Source organism: Suncus etruscus, chromosome 7 (genome assembly GCF_024139225.1).
Source record: "Suncus etruscus isolate mSunEtr1 chromosome 7, mSunEtr1.pri.cur, whole genome shotgun sequence".
Lineage (NCBI taxonomy): Eukaryota > Metazoa > Chordata > Mammalia > Eulipotyphla > Soricidae > Suncus > Suncus etruscus.
Window position 1 is genome coordinate 15,625,444 of NC_064854.1, and position 14,292 is coordinate 15,639,735.

Genomic DNA, 14,292 nt, shown 5'->3' on the forward strand with positions numbered 1-14,292 from the left:
AACACTCACCTCAGCCGAGGCAAGCCGTCAGGGGATGCCTGGGGAGGCCCCCAAGTGTCTGCCAAGCAAAGAAACCAGCAACAATCCACAACTCCAACAGAAAACTCACAGCCCCAGCGAGACACGCCTTGAAGAGATTAATGCTGAATCAGGTCAAAGTTCCCAGGTTGATGCAGGCTGGGGGAGGTCCCAAAATGTCTGCCGGGCCTAGGGGTCCAGCAGTCAGCCTGATCTGCAACTCCGGCCCCCAAACACTCACCTCAGCCGAGGCAAGCCGTCAGGGGATGCCTGGGGAGGCCCCCAAGTGTCTGCCAAGCAAAGAAACCAGCACAATCCACAACTCCAACAGAAAACTCACAGCCCCAGCGAGACACGCCTCAGCCGAGGCAAGCCGTCAGGGGATGCCTGGGGAGGCCCCCCAAGTGTCTGCCAAGCAAAGAAACCAGCACAATCCACAACTCCAACAGAAAACTCACAGCCCCAGCGAGACACGCCTCAGCCGAGGCAAGCCGTCAGGGGATGCCTGGGGAGGCCCCCAAGTGTCTGCCAAGCAAAGAAACCAGCACAATCCACAACTCCAACAGAAAACTCACAGCCCCAGCGAGACACGCCTCAGCCGAGGCAAGCCGTCAGGGGATGCCTGGGGAGGCCCCCAAGTGTCTGCCAAGCAAAGAAACCAGCACAATCCACAACTCCAACAGAAAACTCACAGCCCCAGCGAGACACGCCTCAGCCGAGGCAAGCCGTCAGGGGATGCCTGGGGGAGGCCCCCAAGTGTCTGCCAAGCAAAGAAACCAGCACAATCCACAACTCCAACAGAAAACTCACAGCCCCAGCGAGACACGCCTCAGCCGAGGCAAGCCGTCAGGGGATGCCTGGGGAGGCCCCCAAGTGTCTGCCAAGCAAAGAAACCAGCACAATCCACAACTCCAACAGAAAACTCACAGCCCCAGCGAGACACGCCTCAGCCGAGGCAAGCCGTCAGGGGATGCCTGGGGAGGCCCCCAAGTGTCTGCCAAGCCGAGATGTTCTAAGAACCAGAAACCCTTTCTCCTGGGCAGCAGACACTGGAGCCCCCTCCTACTTCACTAGGAACAAGTCCACAACCCATCCCTGTAAGACCACAATGGGGGTATAGGACCCAGTGTATAGGACCTCTCTCCGATCTCACACACCAAAAGTAGAGACATGTTTTCTATTCATTCTTGCAAGAAGCATCAGCTCCCTATAACTTGTGAGAGATTTCTCCCTTGGATGGAACATTCCATAGGTTCCCATGTTGGACTCAGAGGAGCACTGTTTTACTGTGAATACTCCTGCTCTAGGCCAAAGGGCAATCCTTGGCTTTGAGAGATAATGTGAAGATGAAAAGTGTTTTCCAAAGTTTCTGCTTCAAACAGAATCCTTCAAAGAGCAATGAGCTTCAATAATTATAAAAGATGTGCAGGTTGACCAATGATTGAGCTCAAGAAGGAAGCGTATCTCACATATTTTTGATAGCTAAACAGGGAGAGAGTAGCATGAAGCTATCTAAATAGTTAATATTTGAACCAGAAAATGGAGACAGATACATGAATGTTTCAAGTTTCCTCATTAATGGAGTATCATCCTATTCATCTACCTACATGGAATTTCATATGACCAGTTATACTCAGCCACTTCTTATTTTTTTAAATATGGAACGCTTCAAGAATTTGTGTATCATCCTTGTGCAGGGACCATGCTAATCTTCTCTGTATCGTTCCAATTTTAGTATATGTGCTGCCGAAGCGAGCACTCAGCCACTTCTTTCAAATACTTTTAATTTCATATTCCTTGTGGTATGTGTGTGTGCATGTGAAAGACAGACAGACAGACAGAGAGATACAGAAACAGAGATAGAGACAGAGAGATCAAACCCAGGGTCTCTCATATGCAAGGCAAATAGTCTTATATTAGTCACATGCCAGACCTCATCTTAGCTTTAAGAAACCAATTTAAAAAGCATAAAAGGGGCCGGAGAGATAGCATGGAGGTAGGGAGTTTGCCTTGCATGCAGAAGGACGGTGATTCAAATCCCGGCATCCCATATGGTCCCCCGAGCCTGCCAGGAGCGATTCTGAGCATAAAGCCAAGAATAACCCCTGAGCACTGCCGGGTGTGACCCAAAAACAAACAAAACAAAACAAAAACAAAAAAAAAAAAGCATAAAAGAAGCACAGGACACAGCAGGGCTCAAAATGAAATTTACGCACTTTTTTTGGGGGGTGGGTGGGGAGGCTGTATCTATGAGTAGTCAGGGCTTAAACCTGTCTCTCTGCTCAAGGGTCAACTCCTGGTAGTATGTAAGGGATCGTATGTAGTACCAGTGATTGAACTAGGGTTGGCTCCATGAAAGGCTAGTAAGTGTCTTAACCTCTGTCTGCCTCTCCAGCTTCTACATTAAAATTTGGGGTTTGTGGGCCATGGCCTATGGTGCTTGGGGATGGGGTGAAGTGGTTACTCCCAGTGTTATGCTCAAATTTTCAAGGGTCCTTAAAGTACCTGGGACTTCCCAGACCATAAGGCTTGTAAATGGAATAGGAAGCAACAGGGAACAGAGGTTTCTGTGCTACATGGATCTCTCCCTTAATCCTATCTCGGGATGGATGAGTAACATGTGGTTAAAATGTGACTCTTCATCCCGCAAAGCCCATATCCAACAAGAAGCAAGAAATATTCTCAAATGATAATCCAGCACACAATGGAAAGCTTCTCTCCTGTGAATGCCCGCACTGCTGAGGTGTGATTCATCATGGCCCCAGACAATGCTCTTGGCCTCACAGATTGCAGTGACAGACTGAGACAAGGCAGACAGGTGTCTCCCACAACTAGCTGCTTAAGTTCAACGTGAGCATCAGTGTTTCAGAAACTCAGGAAACGCCACGGTGGATGGAAATGCCATGTATTAAGACTCTCTCTTAGCCCAGTTGCTTGAAACAAGAAATCCCTTGCTTAGGCACTCTTCTTGAGCTGAAAGACAGAATATCTTTGAGTCCAAAGGAAAATGAAAGAGGGAAAGTGGTCAGAATCCCAGATTCAGCTCCTGGGACAGTGTTGTTCTCTCAAGTAGTTATTTTCAACGTGCTTAGTGGTTTGTGGAGGATGAAGGTAATTCTGGGCTGAGTCACAGACTGGGGCCGGGTAGTTGCTTACAAAACACAACAGCACAGATGTTTTCACTGTAGCTATGTGACTGAAGACAGAAGGCTGGGTGGACTGAGGGACAAAGGTCTGTGTGGAGAGTTAGTGTCACACTTGCCCCATGCAGGGAAGATCAACACAACAGTCCAGTCAGGCACTTCTTTCTGAAGGAACCACTCTGAAATTGTCACAAACTGGGAAAATTTCCACTAACTTCATTATTTTACTAATTTGTTTCATTCATAAATGCCAGTTTTTATTTGTTTGCTTCATTGCTTTGGCTATTTTATCAAACATGTTAGGTCAGTGGGTAAAGGCCTGATAACAAGCATCTCTAGAAATATTCTTGAAAATCTTTCACTTTATTAAGCATATGAAAGCGGAACCTTGGAGAATATAACTGGAAATTGGAAATCAAAGCACTAGAAATGATTCACAGGAACAAAGTAGCTTCACAGATTTTATTTACTTAATTTTTAATTCTAGAAGATACCGAATTCCCTTTTCCATCCTGGTATACATTCCTGGTTTCTGTTTCTTCCTGTGATTTTACCTTTCTCTAGAGACACATAGGCAAGAAGGAGCTGCATGAAAATCTCAAATGATGATATTCAAGTTCCTTCTAACGTTTGATCATAGCCTATGATGTGAGCATAAGAGGAATAAACTAAAAACAAGTGTAAGAACTAAACATAAGGTTGTACACTAGCAAATGCACCAGCCATTATTTCCTGGGTGGCATATAAAAATGATACAGTAAAAAAATACAGTAAAAAGAGCCAAGTGACATGTTAACTGAATTCCTCCGAACTCCACTCGGAGAGAGAGGCTGATCATTAAATGCAACAATTCAGCCTTATACTCCAGAGCGTTTGTCTGAGTAAGAACACATGTGAGCTGGCTAGGGATCTGCTATTTGATCCATCCAATCAGCTCCTTTTTCTGCAAGACAACCCTGGGCACCCCTGTGGAGAGGCTAAAGCTGCCTACAACTTCTCTTTCCTTCCTCTCAGCATTTTCCTCTCAGCACCACCCACTGTTTGCACTTCTCGCTGTGGGGGAAAAACTGATTGGGGTGGGCATGAAGAAGAGTTGGGGCTGGGTATGGGCAAGGAGAGTCAGACCTAGAGCAAGCCATGGTGTCCTTGGTAATCTGGCCCAGACATAGGATGCAGGGACAAGGCCGAGCACCATGCCCAGATTTAATGTGAGAATTTGGATGCTTCCTCCCCTAATGGAGTGGGATACTGTAGGGTTCTTTTTTTTTTTTTTTTTTTTTTTTTCAATGTGAATTTCGGCTTTTCAAGGAGGTTTTGAAGCTATTTTGTGGAACAACTGTCCACAGCCATTATAATCTCAACTAGAATCTGTCAGCTTTCGTGTGGATTCCATTCAACATGACTCACACTGACATTTTTGCAAAACAGTATTTTGTTCTGCTAAAAAAAAAAGGAAAAGAGCAAATAGAGTCGGGACTAGATCCTTGATGTCTGCTTACCCTCTCCTTGCTAAAATTAGATGCTCAAGTCTTGAATTGATGGGTTTCTAGAATTTCTCCTGCCAAAACCTTTGACAAAAAGTGTTTATTATCTTTGCCAAGTTGGCACCACATCAGAAAAAAAGCCAGTCCCACTGCTTTCACGGTTGTGGAGGGCTGGTTCTCAAGGAGAGGTGCTGTGATGAACTCATCAGAGAGGCTTTTGGAGCATTATTGCCGAATGGAGAGAGATTCCAGGGGGTCGGGCTTTTGTCTTGAATGTAACTGGCCCTTGTTCCAACCTCAGCACCTAGCATTTCCCACTGAGCACCGCCAGGAGTGAACTCTGGTCACATGAGTAAGCCAGGAGTAAGCCTTGAGTACTGCTGGGATGTGGCCTCAAATTCTATCCTTAAGCAAATGACAGGGTAAAGATAGTAAATATTTTCCAGAGTATAAATGCCCATGGCTACAAGAGAAGCAAACTCAAGATGAGAAAAAATACCCACACTTTCATGATAAGTCAAAAAAATAGACAAAATAAGTAATTCTCAATAGAGCCAATATCACTTTTATCTCAAGGGAAATTCATCAATATGGCTTATACCTCATGGCAGGCAAGAGAGCCTGAGGCTCACAGATTATCTATCGCCAATAAAATCTAGTTCAAAAGGTTAACAATTCAGTCAATCCATCAATCACTTTCCTTTGATGTGGAAGTGCTCACGGTCCAAGAATTTAATCTGAGTGTGGTATTCATTCTTAAATGACATCTTTAGTCTTCGATCAGTAGTGATTAGGTTCTCACGACCCATCTTTAGGTGCAACCCTGACATTTATCCATCATCAGTGTGGACACATGTGGATTTTGAGGGACACCTCCAAGATGAAGATCAGAATCCCCGGGGGATCAAACAGTCCTGAGCCTCACTGCTGCCACTTAATGAAACGACAGAGCAGTTGGTGAATATGTGACAGCTATATCACATGTCAGACATGTCACGCATAGCACACGTATAACATATGAGGGCTTGAGCTCCAGCCGTGGGGCAAACATCCTCATGGGAGTCTCTGGCACCTGAGTAAGGGTGGAGAGCCCCATCACCTCAGAGTCTAAAATCTTCCCTTCCTTTTCTTGGTAAGTGCAAATTTAGGAGATTCATAGTCACTACATGCACCAGAGTAAAACATTTTCCCAGCCTGAAAATGTGGTTTTCTCTTTCTGAAAGAAAGAGCATGACATGGGTGGGCTGCCTGCTCCTGTCCTGTAATGAGGAACCAGACATCCTCCCAGCTGCTCCATGTGAAGAGTCCTGTCAGTGCAGGATCTTGAGTCCACAAGAAGGAAATACACACAGCCCCTCATTTATTCGGAAACATTCTGCAAACATTTCATGGTGCAGCTGAATTGATCCCATCTTTGGACGAGTAAGTAACAGAAAATGAGGTCTGAAATTTCATTTCCTGAATGCAGTAGATATTGGAAGGGCTATGGCTCGTGCTTTGCCTGCAGAAGTCCCAAGGGTTAGTTCTAGTGCTTGGTTCCCCAAGCACTCCTCAGAGGAACCCCTGAGCACTGGGGTCAGGAGGCTCTAAGCACTTGCAGGTATGGTCCCAGACATATATTTTCTACTGACAACAAAGCTGTGAAAATGTTCTATTTTCACAGCTGTTTTGTCAGCAGGAAATGAAGTTATTTGATAATTCTTACAACATGGAGGATTAAAAATTCCTTTATGAGCCAGAACGATCCTACAGCAGGAAAGGTGCTCACCTTGGATGCAGCTGGCCTAGGTTCGATTCCTGGCATCCCAAACAGTCCCCGGACCACCTCCAAGAGTGATCCCTGAGCACAGAGCCAGGACTAACGCTGAGCACAGCCACGTATGGCCCAATAACAAAGCAAATATTTTCAAGCGTCACCTTTTAACTGCATTTAAGTTCACCCCAACTTTAGCCTCAGCTTCAGTACCCTGTCCTGCTTCCACTCTAACCTACAAGGCTTCCCAAACACAGGGTCTAAGGAATGTGACAGTGTTCGTGAACTCCGGACACGAGCACATGCCGATCATCTTTGGGGCCTGCAATGTTTGCTTCTCAGCTAAACATTCCTACGATGAGTTTCAGACCCAAACATGGGATGTGCAAGTTAATTCCTTTTATGGAGTCTCTGTGTCAACACTGAGAGAAATGCACCAATCTTGCCTCGCCTGGCCTGGTAGCACAGAGGTGCCTGGGCAGGTTGTAAGGAGCAAGGCCTACCCTGCATATGACTTGAACATGTTCCTCGGTGGCTTCTGGGTGACCCTGACTATGGGCTCTACTTCTGGCGCAGGGTCCTCACAGCTCAGAGCGGAGAGCATCCATGAAAGAATAATCTCAATGGAGAAAAAAAATACTGAAGGAATAAAAGTCTATTTTAAATTGCCAATGCCCTGAGCTGTATGAAATAGTTTAAAGACAAAAATGGAACCTGGAGGGAAGAGAGAGTCTGTAATTATTAGCTAATTTCCGAGCTGCCTAATTTGAAATTATGTATGGGGAAGTCACAGGAAGTCATAAATATACAAGATATGTGGAATACTTTCACCTCTGGGGTGAAGTGAAAAAAATATTTTTAGAGAAATATTTTTTAGAAAATAATATTTAAAATATTTGGAATATTTATTTATATATTTTTGGTATTTGAGCCATGCTCAGGGGTTACTCTTGGCTCTGTGCTCAGAAGTCACTCTTGGCAGGCTCAGAGGACCATATGGGATGCCGGGAATCGAACCCAGGTTCGTCCTGGATCGACTGTGTGCAAGGCAAACACCCTACTGCTGTGCTATCTCTCCAACCCCATATTTAAATGTCTAAATTTTTGTTTAAGTGTTTAAAATATTAAGAATATTTTAAAAATAGTTCAACATATGTTTTAGAAAAATATTTTTTCCTATTTTAACAGGAAAGTAGAAAATTAGGATGGAAATAATGAGAATAGAACACAGCTGACACAGGGTGTTCTATTATTGCATCCACACACTTGAACCTCAAGCCAGAAGCAGGAGGTAGCCTGGGTCCAGCCCTGAAATCTGTGACCACACAATAGCCCTGTGGCCCTTAGCAGTGCTCAGACCCTAGGCAGACTTGGACAGACTTGGACAGACTTGGGCAGACTTGGGCAGACTCGAAGAAATGCTCCCAAAAGCCAGACCTCAGGCAGACATTGGTGCTAAGGAAATAGGCCACTGCACTCAGGGTCAGCTTGAACACAGCTACCTGCTTCTCCCAATTTCAGCCCTGCTAACAGCTGTCCCTCCTGTAAGGACTTGATGTGTATGTGCGACACACAGTCCGAAGGATCTGGACACACACACAGAGACCCACACAAGCACATATGCACACTTGCATGCACATAGACGAGAGTACACACATTCACACAAAAACACACAAGCACACACACAGAAACACACACACACAAGGTTCTGCACACTTGGAGGAGAGCATTCATTCTCCATCATTACAAGGGGGCCACAGAGATCCCTCTGCTCATTCTTCAGCACCCGGGAATGCCATAGCTCCATCCAAAGTGTCCCTCAATTGCCCTGGGCTTATAGCTGGTAATCTGGACCAGGGGAGATCAACACAGCAGGACAGCAGAGACAAGGGCAGGGCATATGGGTGTGCATGGCAGGACTCAGCACCCAGTGTCTTTACTCGGCCTCATCTCAGTGCTTTGTCCTTGTCCAAATTTAGAGAGAGCCACCATGAATCTCACCGAAAAGCTACCTGATGTGACTGGGGAAAGTAGTCACTAAGGCCATTATTGATGGTAACTATTGATGCCATTTAAAATAGGTGAAGGAGGGGCCGGGGAAGGTGGCGCTAGAGGTAAGGTGTCTGCCTTGCAAGCGCTAGCGTAGGATGGACCACGGTTCGATACCCGGTGTCCCATATGGTCCCCCCAAGCCAGGAGCGACTTCTGAGCGAATAGCCAGGAGTAACCCCTGAGCGTCAAACGGGTGTGGCCCAAAAACAAAAACAAACAAACAAAAAAAATAGGTGAAGGAGACCCGTGTTTACATTTCTCACACCTGAGACTCTCGAGGTCACATGGGGACAGACTTAGACTTACAAGCGAGTGGGCTGAGGACCTTCAGGCAAGCAGCATCCCCACAGCTGAGGAAATACAAGTGAGCAGCTTCCTCACAGCTGCTGCAGCTGTGCCCTAAGATCAAAGGATACAAGGCCTGGCTCTCTGCATGCACATGAGTAAACAAACACACATGCTTGCACGCATACATACATATGAGTATACCCACACACATGGATTGCAGACAGCTGGCACAGAGAGGTATGTGTATACACACACACACACACACACACACACACACACACACACACACACACGGTCTGCAGGCACAGTGGAGCATATGCCCTCTAGGTACTGCTGCCCAAGGCTGAGGCTGTCCTGAGGCTGGTCTGTTCAATAGGCCTGAGTGTTGGCCATGCTCACTGGGACAGACTCAGTTGAACAGCATCTCATGGTGGGTTTGGGGCTGAGGAAGGGGCACTCAGGGCCAGGGTGAAGGGTGGCCTGAGGAGGCACTGAGGGCAGTCCCATGTGCCCTGCAGCAGGCAGGCAATGGAGAAGGTGGCCCTGGGCATGCCTGATGTGGGACTGAGCCCATCTGTTCAGTGGGTGACATGCACTGCCTGAACCAGTTTAGTTGGCACAGCTGGGTCCAGCTCCCACTGTAGGGAGGGTGGTGATGGGCAAGGCACAGGGTGGTGGCTGTCCATGGCCACAAAGGAGCATGCCCAGCCAGCAAGTGATGGTCAGTTGAAATCAGAAACTCTTGTTCAGACAGAGGTGGGAACCCTTTTCTGGAACTCGCTCAGTAGGTCATGGTGGAAAGGGCAGCAGAGGGTTCATGACTGGAAGGGGCCTGGTCCTTCCAGGTCCTAGCCAGAGATGAAGCAGCCTGGAGCAGGGTCATGCCAGCCGTGGCATCGAAGCAAACTGACTTCTCGTGTTACACTTACACAGAAACTCACTGCTCTGAGCCCTTCTCGGTTTCTCTTAAATCATGACTCCAATTAGGCATTTTATGGCTCCTAAAGAGCCGGGTAAAATAGCTCCTTCTTATGGTGGTGATTTGAATAACAATCATGGGATGAAACAACAAAGCAGCCTAGACAAAAATAATGGAGAACACGATTTACCAGCTCGGAAGCCTAATTACGATGTTATAAATGACAGTTGGATAGAGGTGAAAGCGTTCACCGAGGCCCTCTTTAACAAGGTCAGCAGTTTCATTGGAATATTTTTCCACAGCCGTTGCTCTCACACACGCAAGAGGGAATCGTCTGGGGCTATGTAGGGCAGGCGGTTGGGCCGCTCTTGATTCTAACAGGTCCGTTCAAAATAGAATCATGAGCCTCCGTTTCACAAGGACGCGGCCGTTACGAAACTGAGGCAAGGAGAAAGGAGCCTGGTCAGGAATTCAGCTCTGTGGCATTGCTGGCATTTTTTTGCCATCACTCTTGACCCCGGCTTGGCAAGATGTGTGTTCTATAAATAGAGGGTCGGGGAGAAAGGTCACCCGAGAGCATCTTGCTCGGGAACACAGACTTTATTCTCAAGGCACACGAGAGAAACATGTTCCAACTCATCTGGGGCAGGAAAATTCTAGAACTCTTAGCAGTGTCCTGCAGTGCCACATGGGCCAGGAAGTAGAACCCACATGAGAAGCCCGAGCCAGTACAAACAGGGTAGAGGAGAGAGAGGGCTAAGGGTCAGCCTCAGCAGTGACCAGGGAGAAGCAACCGGAGCCATGTCCTGGTTAGCCTTTGCCCACTCAAGGAGCCCTGGCATGGACTGGCTCTGTAACTCAGTTCTCTAAGGCTGGCAAAGGCTACCCCAAAGATGAGTCAAGTTTCTATGCAAGAATGATGCACAGTGGGGCCGGAGAGATAGCATGGAGGTAAGGCGTTTGCCTTTCATGCAGGAGGTCATCGGTTCGAATCCCGGCGTCCCATATGGTCCCCCGTGCCTGCCAGGAGTAATTTCTGAGCCTGGAGCCAGAAATAACCCCTGAGCACTGCCGGGTGTGACCCAAAAACCACAAAAAAACAAAAACAAAAGAATGATGCACAGTGAAGAAACAGGAGGACATGAACACCCCAACCTGGTCAGCCTGGAAGGCCCTGCACAGCTCAGCAGTGCCCGGATGTGGGCACACCTCCCCTGACAGCAACATCCAAGGGGTGGGAAAGTGTAGAGCTTGGTCTAGGCCCTAGGGATCTCCGTCCCATGGGTTCTCAGAGGTCTGTAACCCAGAAAAAGCAGAAGGTGCTGCAGTATTGAGGTCATTACCGGCCACTCGACACATCCAGGGCTGCTGTGGGCACATAGGCCTGGGAGCTAGCACAGTATTGGTCACTTTCCTGTTGCCTAGCTTCAGCCCATCCATAGGCCTTTGTGCCATCACCACATTCTCCAGCCTTGCTGTCTAGTGCTCAACATTCTAGAACACACGAGGTTGGTCTTGGCTCCTGCCAGCCTCACTACATCCAGGCTCTTCTTTCCCCATGTCACTCCTTTAGCCCAGATATGACACACTTTGGGCTTGGTGCTTCATCATCTCCAGTACAGGATTCATCGTGTCCCTGTAACTAAGGTAAGGAACAGAACAGGCACAGAACCTGACTGGCCTGAGCAGAGACCTTCGAGCTGCTGGCCTCCTTGCCTCCTGGGACTCTGCTCCATACAGGTAAATGTCTCTCCATACCCTGCCTGGGAAGACTGAGTGCTCAGTGAGTCCTCCTGGTCCAGATGTGCTGCAGCAGCCCTGGCCCTGCTGAATGGCTGGTAGGGGCCCCAATGCTGCAACATCATTTGCTTGTGCTAGGGTAAAGGCCTCTGAAAATCCATAGGACAGAGCTCCCTGTGCCCAGGCCAACCTCTGCTTCTTGCCTCTTAGATATTGCTATCGGTGTTAGGGGCATGTTAGGTGCTGAGGGCTCTAGTGACTGCCACAGAGGTTTCCTCCACCTAGGCTCACGACTTTGCTGGGGCAAAGGCAGATTCTTAAAACCAACAGGCGTTGATCTCTTGTTTTTGAAAACATCCTTGTCAGCTGAACAGACAGATGCCTTAATAGTTTTTAATTATTTCTACTATTTAGTTTTTTGGGGTTTTTTTGCATTAAACATGACTTTGGTCTTCAGCATATCCATCAAATATCCATTTCTTTATCCCCAACGAATAAGTGATTAGCCAGTAATCACTTCTTAAATCAGTGCTGCAAGCTCTGTGGGGAATTTTGAAGAAACAATCGGCCTTTCTTCAAGCCCAAACCGGTCCATTTACCTGGAAGTTCTGCTTCTTTTTTTTTTTTTTTCCTCTTCATAGTTTCTGCTGATCTTTCCTGGCGAGAGGGCAGTTTCGGTGGCTCCCGCCCTGACTTGTTACAGAGCCAGAGCTCAAGTATCACCTGGTTTTGCAGCCAGAGGCGTGTCGGGTGGGGACTGGACTGGGCCAAGGTCGCCTGGACCTGCTAAGTTCAGGTTGACATGGTTGTGGTGTGTTACTGTGACTGTGCCAGGTTATGGAAAATGTGTGTCACTGGGAAGGGAGGGATGTTTTCATGCTCTTGTGAGCCTCTCCAGAAGAACTCGAAAGCTCCATCCTGGCCCCTCCTCCTGCACACTCTGTCCCACATTTCTAAAACAACAGTAGTAGGGAAGGAAGAATTTTCTGGCATGTCTGTAAAACATCAACTTCAGCACTGTCCAGGGAGTCCAGACGAGGGAGGACAGCAGAGCTGATCAGAGCCAGAGGAGGGACATGGTGGGGATACCACTTTCCATGATGGACTGAGACGAGCAGCAGCACATGACATGGCCCCAGCTCGACAAGGACTTGGGCAGCAACCCCCCCCCCCCATTTACATTCCTGAGTGCCTCAGTGCAGTCCCTTGATCATGCCTGTACTGCTGTCCATTCAACACCACAGATGCATACATCCCACTCAGGTGTGTGCTGGGTACACAGGTCTAATCAGGTATCCCTATACACATGTCCTGACATGTATGCAAACACATGCAGGTGATCATGTGAACATATGTGAATGTCCCTTGATCACACATGAATTTATACACCCACTGTATTTGTATGTACACACATTGTGGAACTCCACACACACACCTGTGATTGCATACATTGTGTTTGTATGCATGTGTGTGCCCCTATGATCACACATGTACATGTGCTCTTTCACATGCACCAGTGCTCTGACCACTTATCATTTGTTCTGCTGACAGGAGCTCCTGGAGTGTCTGGACTCCAAGACAGTTCTCATGCAACTCAGATCAAGGTAGAGATAGGCTGCCCTGCTAAAGCATATCTGAGAGACTTGGCTTCGTGGGTTTTAGCTTCAAACAATGAGTGATTCTGTCTTCTTTATCCTACCTGCCCATCAGGCTGGGCTGCCCAGAGAAGCGCTGTGTGGTTCAGACTCTCCACTGTCAGCCCATCACCTGGATCCATTTTGTTCTAGGTCCAAGGAAGGGCTGAGGCAGCTGAAAGGGCAGGAAAGAGCCAGACCCTCCCTCACATCTGGCTCCATGTGGACATGCTCCTATGCACATGTGTGACTGATATTCACATGTACTTGCTTATATGGAACATGTATGTTAGCCCCCACTGATTAGGAGGAACCTCCTGCCTCTTGCCTGGGTCACTGAAGAGACTGTGCTGGGGTTGGTAGGGCTGAGACCCAGGTCCCCTCATCTGCTTACATAGCATAGCTGTTTTCTCTACACTAAATCAGAGAAAGACTTCATCAGACCAGCTGTTGCAGGCAGCTCAGATGTGTCTGCCTTGTGACCACCTGCACCAATGGCTGAAGGGACAAGGCAGAATGTCTCAGCTTCCCACATGGTCACACTGGGGCCCAGAACACCAACTGTGTGTACCTAAAGAGGACATCTGGGGTGAGCACTGCGGGAGGAGCCACTTGAAGTGAAGGCTGCATGAACATCAGCATAGACCATCCCTGGTTGCACCCTGAGGTGACTCTGCACACATCCAGGTCAATATTGATACTGAAATACAGGTAAGATCGCAATGAAGGTGAATTCTGATTGCACATGGAGGATTGCATGAATACATAACTTTGTGCAAAAGTCCAAGATGATGTCACACCCTTTTAGCCACATCTGAACAAGTCATCTAGAGCACCAGAACATCCTTCCAAAAACCTTCATTTACTAAATAGATGAAATAGAATCTCTTAAAAAAACTTTTTAATGTTGCAGATAATACATAAGTACTTGGTCTTCTTCTTTTTTTTTTTTTTTTTTTTTTGGTTTTTGGGCCACACCCGGCGGTGCTCAGGGGTTACTCCTGGCTGTCTGCTCAGAAATAGCTCCTGGCAGGCACGGGGGACCATATGGGACACCGGGATTCGAACCAACCACCTTTGGTCCTGGATCGGCTGCTTGCAAGGCAAACGCCGCTGTGCTATCTCTCCGGGCCCAGTACTTGGTCTTCTTACTGGAAATTTTAAATCATTGTACTGAGAGTCTTCTCACTGGCCCTGGGACTGGCCTCACAGAGTTCATCACCATCTATTACTTTGCATCCATGATATTCACACCAGGATA

General features: G+C 47.6%; 1 non-coding gene across 1 annotated transcript; it reads right to left on the reverse strand.

Moving 5' to 3' along the window:
• Positions 1–1,670: 1,670 nt before the first annotated feature.
• On the reverse strand, positions 1,671–1,777 carry LOC126015106 (U6 spliceosomal RNA). Its single transcript, XR_007498001.1, has one exon. It is a non-coding gene; the product is annotated as a U6 spliceosomal RNA (small nuclear RNA).
• Positions 1,778–14,292: the final 12,515 nt, after the last annotated feature.